The sequence below is a fragment of the Hemitrygon akajei genome, unplaced genomic scaffold (assembly GCF_048418815.1).
Source record: "Hemitrygon akajei unplaced genomic scaffold, sHemAka1.3 Scf000037, whole genome shotgun sequence".
Classification (NCBI taxonomy): Eukaryota; Metazoa; Chordata; class Chondrichthyes; order Myliobatiformes; family Dasyatidae; genus Hemitrygon; species Hemitrygon akajei.
Genome location: NW_027331923.1, coordinates 1,846,165 through 1,855,176, shown reverse-complemented (window position 1 = coordinate 1,855,176; position 9,012 = coordinate 1,846,165).

Sequence of the window (9,012 nt, the reverse complement as noted above, 5' to 3'; positions counted from 1 at the left end):
CAATGGTACGTTCCAGTGAGACAGGGAGGTTATGGAGGTGTACAGGTTCAGGGCATATTTATGTGGAGTTCTGCATTGGAACATTCCAGTGAGACACGGAGGATATGCAGGGGTACAGGTTCAGGGCATATTTGGGTGGAGTTTTGCATTGGTACGTTCCAGTGAGACAGGGAGGTTATGGAGGGGTACAGGTTCAGGGCATATTTTTTTGGAGTTCTGCAATGGTACCTTCCAGTGAGACAGGGAGGTTATGGAGGGGTACAGTTTCAGGGCATATTTGTGTGGAGTTCTGCATCGGTACGTCCAGTGAGACAGGGAGGTTATGGAGGGTATTGTTTCAGGGCATATTTGTGTGGAGTTCTGCATTGGTACATTCCAGTGAGACACGGAGGTTATGGAGGGGTACAGGTTCAGGGCATACTTATGTGGAGTAGTGCATTGGAACATTCCAGTGAGACACGGAGGATATGGTGGGGTACAGGTTCAGGGCATATTTGTGTGGAGTTCTGCATTGGTACTTTCCAGTGAGACTGGGATGTTTTGGAGCTGTACAGGTTAAGGGCATATTTGTGTGGAGTTCTGCATTGGTACGTTGCCGTGAGACAGGTAGGTTATGGAGGGGTACAGATTCAGGGCATATTTGTGTGGAGTTCTGCATTGGTACATTCCAGTGAGACACGGAGGTTATGGAGGGGTACAGGTTCAGGGCATACTTATGTGGAGTTCTGCATTGGAACATTCCAGTGAGACACGGAGGATATGGTGGGGTACAGGTTCAGGGCATATTTGTGTGGAGTTCTGCATTGGTACTTTCCAGTGAGACTGGGATGTTTTGTAGCTGTACAGTTTCAGGGCATATTTGTGTGGAGTTCTGCATTGGTACATTCCAGTGAGACACGGAGGTTATGGAGGGGTACAGGTTCAGGGCATACTTATGTGGAGTAGTGCATTGGAACATTCCAGTGAGACACGGAGGATATGGTGGGGTACAGGTTCAGGGCATATTTGTGTGGAGTTCTGCATTGGTACTTTCCAGTGAGACTGGGATGTTTTGGAGCTGTACAGGTTAAGGGCATATTTGTGTGGAGTTCTGCATTGGTACGTTGCCGTGAGACAGGTAGGTTATGGAGGGGTACAGATTCAGGGCATATTTGTGTGGAGTTCTGCATTGGTACATTCCAGTGAGACACGGAGGTTATGGAGGGGTACAGGTTCAGGGCATACTTATGTGGAGTTCTGCATTGGAACATTCCAGTGAGACACGGAGGATATGGTGGGGTACAGGTTCAGGGCATATTTGTGTGGAGTTCTGCATTGGTACTTTCCAGTGAGACTGGGATGTTTTGTAGCTGTACAGGTTAAGGGCATATTTGTGTGGAGTTCTGCATTGGTACATTCCAGTGAGACACGGGTGATATGGAGGGATACAGATTCATGGCATATTTGCGTGGAGTTCTGCATTGGTACGTTCCAGTGATTCAGGAAGGTTATGGAGGTGTACAGTTTCAGGGCATATTTGTGTGGAGTTCTGCATCGGTACGTTCCAGTGAGACAGGGAGGTTATGGAGGGTATTGTTTCAGGGCATATTTTTGTGGAGTTCTGCATTGGTACGTTCCAGTGAGAGAGGGAGGTTGTGGAGGGTTACAGTTACAAGGCATATTTGTGTGCATTTCTGCATTGGAACGTTCCAGTGAGACAGGGAGGTTATGGAGGTGTACAGGTTCAGGGCATATTTGTATGGAGTTCTGCCTGGGTACATTCTACTGACACAGGGGGGTTATGGAGGATACAGGTTCAGGGCATTATTGTGTGTAGTTCTGAATTAGTACGTTCCAGTGAGACAGGGAGGTTATGGAAGGGTACAGGTACAGGACATATTTGTTGTAGAGTTCTGCATTGGTACGTTACAGTTTGACAGGGAGGTTATGGTGGGGTACAGATTTAGGGCATATTTGTGTGGAGTTCTGCATTGGTACGTTCCAGTTAGACAGGGAGGTTATGGAGGGTACATATTCAGGGGATATTTTTGTGTAGTTCTGCATTGGTACGTTCCAGTGAGACAGGAAGGTTATGGAGGGGTACAGTTTCAGGGCATATTTGTGTGGAGTTCTGCAATGGTACGTTCCAGTGAGACAGGGAGGTTATGGAGGTGTACGGGTTCAGGGCATATTTATGTGGAGTTCTGCATTGGAACATTCCAGTGAGACACGGAGGATATGCAGGGGTACAGGTTCAGGGCATATTTGGGTGGAGTTTTGCATTGGTACCTTCCAGTGAGACAGGGAGTTTATGGAGGGGTACAGTTTCAGGGCATATTTGTGTGCAGTTCTGCATTGGTTCATTCCAGTGAGACACGGAGGATATGGAGGCGTACAGGTTAATGGCATATTTGTTTGGATTTCGTCATTGGTACGTTCCAGTGAGACAGGTAGATTTTAGAGCGTACAGCTTCAGGGCATATTTTTGTGGAGTTCTGCATTGGTATGTTCCAATGAGACAGGGAGGTTCTGTAGGTGTACAGGTTCAGGGCACATTTGTGTTTTTTTCTGCATTGGTACGTTCCAGTGAGGAAGGGAGGTTATGGAGGGGTACAGTTTCAGGGCATATTTATGTGCAGTTCTTCATTGGTACGTTCCAGTGAAACAGCGAGGTTATGGAGAGGTACAGGTTCAGGGCATATTTTTGTGGAGTTCTGCATTGGTACGTTCCAGTGTGACAGGGAGGTTACGGAGGGCACATATTCAGCGGATATTTTTTTGGAGTTCTGCATTGGTACGCTCCAGTTAGACAGGGAGGTTATGGAGGAGTACATTTTCAGGGCATATTTGTGAAGAGTTCTGCATTGGTACTTTCCAGTGAGACAGGGAGGTTATGGAGGGGTACAGGTTCAGGGCATGTTTATGTTGAGTTCTGCATTTGAAAATTCCAGTGAGACACGGAGGATATGGAGAGGTACAGGTTCAGGGCATATTTGTGTGGAGTTCTGCATTGGTACGTTCCAGTGAGACACGGAGGATATGGAGGGATACAGGTTCATGGCAAATTTGTGTGGAGTTCGTCATTGGTACGTTCCAGTGAGAAAGGGAGGTTATGGAGGGGTACAGTTTCAGGGCATATTTATGTGGAGTTCTGCATTGGTGCGTTCCAGTGAGACAGGGAGGTTATGTAGGTGTACAGGTTCAGGGCACATTTGTGTGTTTTTCTGCATTGGTACGTTCCAGTGAGAAAGGGAGGTTATGGAGGGGTACAGTTTCAGGGCATATTTATGTGGAGTTCTGCATTGGTACGTTCCAGTGAGACAGGGAGGTTATGGAGGGGTACAGGTTCAGGGCATATTTTTGTGGAGTTCTGCATTGGTACGTTCCAGTGTGACAGGGAGGTTATGGTGGGGTACAGGTTTAGGGCATATTTGTGTGGAGTTCTGCATTGGTACGTTCCAGTGCGACAGGGAGTTTATGCCGGGGTACAGTTTCAGGGCATATTTGTGTGGAGTTCTGCATTGGTACATTTCAGTGAGACACGGAGGTTATGGAGGGGTACAGGTTCAGGGCATACTTATGTGGAGTAGTGCATTGGAACATTCCAGTGAGACACGGAGGATATGGTGGGGTACAGGTTCAGGGCATATTTGTGTGGAGTTCTGCATTGGTACTTTCCAGTGAGACTGGGATGTTTTGGAGCTGTACAGGTTAAGGGCATATTTGTGTGGAGTTCTGCATTGGTACGTTGCCGTGAGACAGGTAGGTTATGGAGGGGTACAGATTCAGGGCATATTTGTGTGGATTTCTGCATTGGTACATTCCAGTGAGACACGGAGGTTATGGAGGGGTACAGGTTCAGGGCATACTTATGTGGAGTTCTGCATTGGAACATTCCAGTGAGACACGGAGGATATGGTGGGGTACAGGTTCAGGGCATATTTGTGTGGAGTTCTGCATTGGTACTTTCCAGTGAGACTGGGATGTTTTGTAGCTGTACAGGTTAAGGGCATATTTGTGTGGAGTTCTGCATTGGTACGTTGCAGTGAAACAGGTAGGTTGTGGAGTGGTACAGGTTCCGGGCATATTTGTGTAGAGTTCTGCATTGGTACATTCCAGTGAGACACGGGTGATATGGAGGGATACAGATTCATGGCATATTTGCGTGGAGTTCTGCATTGGTACGTTCCAGTGATTCAGGAAGGTTATGGAGGTGTACAGTTTCAGGGCATATTTGTGTGGAGTTCTGCATCGGTACGTTCCAGTGAGACAGGGAGGTTATGGAGGGTATTGTTTCAGGGCATATTTTTGTGGAGTTCTGCATTGGTACGTTCCAGTGAGAGAGGGAGGTTGTGGAGGGTTACAGTTACAAGGCATATTTGTGTGCATTTCTGCATTGGAACGTTCCAGTGAGACAGGGAGGTTATGGAGGTGTACAGGTTCAGGGCATATTTGTATGGAGTTCTGCATTGGTACATTCTACTGACACAGGGGGGTTATGGAGGATACAGGTTCAGGGCATTATTGTGTGTAGTTCTGAATTAGTACGTTCCAGTGAGACAGGTAGGTTATGGAAGGGTACAGGTACAGGACATATTTGTTGTAGAGTTCTGCATTGGTACGTTAGAGTTTGACAGGGAGGTTATGGTGGGGTACAGATTTAGGGCATATTTGTGTGGAGTTCTGCATTGGTACGTTCCAGTTAGACAGGGAGGTTATGGAGGGTACATATTCAGGGGATATTTTTGTGTAGTTCTGCATTGGTACGTTCCAGTGAGACAGGAAGGTTATGGAGGGGTACAGTTTCAGGGCATATTTGTGTGGAGTTCTGCAATGGTACGTTCCAGTGAGACAGGGAGGTTATGGAGGTGTACAGGTTCAGGGCATATTTATGTGGAGTTCTGCATTGGAACATTCCAGTGAGACACGGAGGATATGCAGGGGTACAGGTTCAGGGCATATTTGGGTGGAGTTTTGCATTGGTACGTTCCAGTGAGACAGGGAGGTTATGGAGGGGTACAGGTTCAGGGCATATTTTTTTGGAGTTCTGCAATGGTACCTTCCAGTGAGACAGGGAGGTTATGGAGGGGTACAGTTTCAGGGCATATTTGTGTGGAGTTCTGCATCGGTACGTCCAGTGAGACAGGGAGGTTATGGAGGGTATTGTTTCAGGGCATATTTTTGTGGAGTTCTGCATTGGTACGTTCCAGTGAGAGAGGGAGGTTGTGGAGGGTTACAGTTACAAGGCATATTTGTGTGCATTTCTGCATTGGAACGTTCCAGTGAGACAGGGAGGTTATGGAGGTGTACAGGTTCAGGGCATATTTGTATGGAGTTCTGCATTGGTACATTCTACTGACACAGGGGGGTTATGGAGGATACAGGTTCAGGGCATTATTGTGTGTAGTTCTGAATTAGTACGTTCCAGTGAGACAGGGAGTTTATGGAAGGGTACAGGTACAGGACATATTTGTTGTAGAGTTCTGCATTGGTACGTTACAGTTTGACAGGGAGGTTATGGTGGGGTACAGATTTAGGGCATATTTGTGTGGAGTTCTGCATTGGTACGTTCCAGTTAGACAGGGAGGTTATGGAGGGTACATATTCAGGGGATATTTTTGTGTAGTTCTGCATTGGTACGTTCCAGTGAGACAGGAAGGTTATGGAGGGGTACAGTTTCAGGGCATATTTGTGTGGAGTTCTGCAATGGTACGTTCCAGTGAGACAGGGAGGTTATGGAGGTGTACGGGTTCAGGGCATATTTATGTGGAGTTCTGCATTGGAACATTCCAGTGAGACACGGAGGATATGCAGGGGTACAGGTTCAGGGCATATTTGGGTGGAGTTTTGCATTGGTACCTTCCAGTGAGACAGGGAGTTTATGGAGGGGTACAGTTTCAGGGCATATTTGTGTGCAGTTCTGCATTGGTTCATTCCAGTGAGACACGGAGGATATGGAGGCGTACAGGTTAATGGCATATTTGTTTGGATTTCGTCATTGGTACGTTCCAGTGAGACAGGTAGATTTTAGAGCGTACAGCTTCAGGGCATATTTTTGTGGAGTTCTGCATTGGTATGTTCCAATGAGACAGGGAGGTTCTGTAGGTGTACAGGTTCAGGGCACATTTGTGTTTTTTTCTGCATTGGTACGTTCCAGTGAGGAAGGGAGGTTATGGAGGGGTACAGTTTCAGGGCATATTTATGTGCAGTTCTTCATTGGTACGTTCCAGTGAAACAGCGAGGTTATGGAGAGGTACAGGTTCAGGGCATATTTTTGTGGAGTTCTGCATTGGTACGTTCCAGTGTGACAGGGAGGTTACGGAGGGCACATATTCAGCGGATATTTTTTTGGAGTTCTGCATTGGTACGCTCCAGTTAGACAGGGAGGTTATGGAGGAGTACATTTTCAGGGCATATTTGTGAAGAGTTCTGCATTGGTACTTTCCAGTGAGACAGGGAGGTTATGGAGGGGTACAGGTTCAGGGCATGTTTATGTTGAGTTCTGCATTTGAAAATTCCAGTGAGACACGGAGGATATGGAGAGGTACAGGTTCAGGGCATATTTGTGTGGAGTTCTGCATTGGTACGTTCCAGTGAGACACGGAGGATATGGAGGGATACAGGTTCATGGCAAATTTGTGTGGAGTTCGTCATTGGTACGTTCCAGTGAGAAAGGGAGGTTATGGAGGGGTACAGTTTCAGGGCATATTTATGTGGAGTTCTGCATTGGTGCGTTCCAGTGAGACAGGGAGGTTATGTAGGTGTACAGGTTCAGGGCACATTTGTGTGTTTTTCTGCATTGGTACGTTCCATTGTGACAGGGAGGTTATGGTGGGGTACAGGTTTAGGGCATATTTGTGTGGAGTTCTGCATTGGTACGTTCCAGTGCGACAGGGAGTTTATGGCGGGGTACAGTTTCAGGGCATATTTGTGTGGAGTTCTGCATTGGTACATTCCAGTGAGACACGGAGGTTATGGAGGGGTACAGGTTCAGGGTATACTTATGTGGAGTAGTGCATTGGAACATTCCAGTGAGACACGGAGGATATGGTGGGGTACAGGTTCAGGGCATATTTGTGTGGAGTTCTGCATTGGTACTTTCCAGTGAGACTGGGATGTTTTGGAGCTGTACAGGTTAAGGGCATATTTGTGTGGAGTTCTGCATTGGTACGTTGCCGTGAGACAGGTAGGTTATGGAGGGGTACAGATTCAGGGCATATTTGTGTGGAGTTCTGCATTGGTACATTCCAGTGAGACACGGAGGTTATGGAGGGGTACAGGTTCAGGGCATACTTATGTGGAGTTCTGCATTGGAACATTCCAGTGAGACACGGAGGATATGGTGGGGTACAGGTTCAGGGCATATTTGTGTGGAGTTCTGCATTGGTACTTTCCAGTGAGACTGGGATGTATTGGAGCTGTACAGGTTAAGGGCATATTTGTGTGGAGTTCTGCATTGGTACGTTGCAGTGAGACAGGTAGGTTGTGGAGTGGTACAGGTTCCGGTCATATTTGTGTGGAGTTCTGCATTGGTACATTCCAGTGAGACACGGGTGATATGGAGGGATACAGGTTCATGGCATATTTGCGTGGAGTTCTGCATTGGTAGGTTCCAGTGATTCAGGAAGGTTATGGAGGTGTACAGGTTCAGGGCATATTTGTATGGAGTTCTGCATTGGTACATTCTACTGAGACAGGGGGGTTATGGAGGATACAGGTTCAGGGCATTATTGTGTGTAGTTCTGAATTAGTACGTTCCAGTGAGACAGGGAGGTTATGGAAGGGTACAGATTTAGGGCATATTTGTGTGGAGTTCTGCATTGGTACGTTCCAGTTAGACAGGGAGGTTATGGAGGGTACATATTCAGGGGATATTTTTGTGTAGTTCTGCATTGGTACGTTCCAGTGAGACAGGAAGGTTATGGAGGGGTACAGTTTCAGGGCATATTTGTGTGGAGTTCTGCAATGGTACGTTCCAGTGAGACAGGGAGGTTATGGAGGTGTAAAGGTTCAGGGCATATTTATGTGGAGTTCTGCATTGGAACATTCCAGTGAGACACGGAGGATATGCAGGGGTACAGGTTTAGGGCATATTTGGGTGGAGATTTGCATTGGTACGTTCCAGTGAGACAGGGAGGTTATGGAGGGGTACAGGTTCAGGGCATATTTTTTTGGAGTTCTGCAATGGTACCTTCCAGTCAGACAGGGAGGTTATGGAGGGGTACAGTTTCAGGGCATATTTGTGTGGAGTTCTGCATTGGTTCATTCCAGTGAGACACGGAGGATATGGAGGCGTACAGGTTAATGGCATATTTGTTTGGAGTTCGTCATTGGTACGTTCCAGTGAGACAGGTAGATTTTGGAGCGTACAGGTTCTGGGCATATTTTTGTGGAGTTCTGCATTGGTACGTTCCAATGAGACAGGGAGGTTTTGTAGGTGTACAGGTTCAGGGCACATTTGTGTTTTTTTCTGCATTGGTACGTTCCAGTGAGGAAGGGAGGTTATGGAGGGGTACAGTTTCAGGGCATATTTATGTGCAGTTCTTCATTGGTACGTTCCAGTGAAACAGCGAGGTTATGGAGGGGCACAGGTTCAGGGCATATTTTTGTGGAGTTCTGCATTGGTACGTTCCAGTGTGACAGGGAGGTTATGGAGGGCACATATTCAGCGGATATTTCTTTGGAGTTCTGCATTGGTACGCTCCAGTTAGACAGGGAGGTTATGGAGGGGTACAGTTTCAGGGCATATTTGTGAGGAGTTCTGCATTGGTACTTTCCAGTGAGACAGGGAGGTTATGGAGGGGTACGGGTTCAGGGCATATTTGTGTGGAGTTCTGCATTGGTACGTTCCAGTGAGAAAGGGAGGTTATGGAGGGGACATTTTCAGGGCATATTTGTGTGGAGTTCTGCATTGGTACGTTCTAGTGAGACAGGGAGGTTATGGAGGTGTACAAGTTCCGGGCATATTTTTGTGGAGTTCTGCATTGGTACGTTCCAGTGTGACAGGGAGGTTATGGTTGGGTAAAGGTTTAG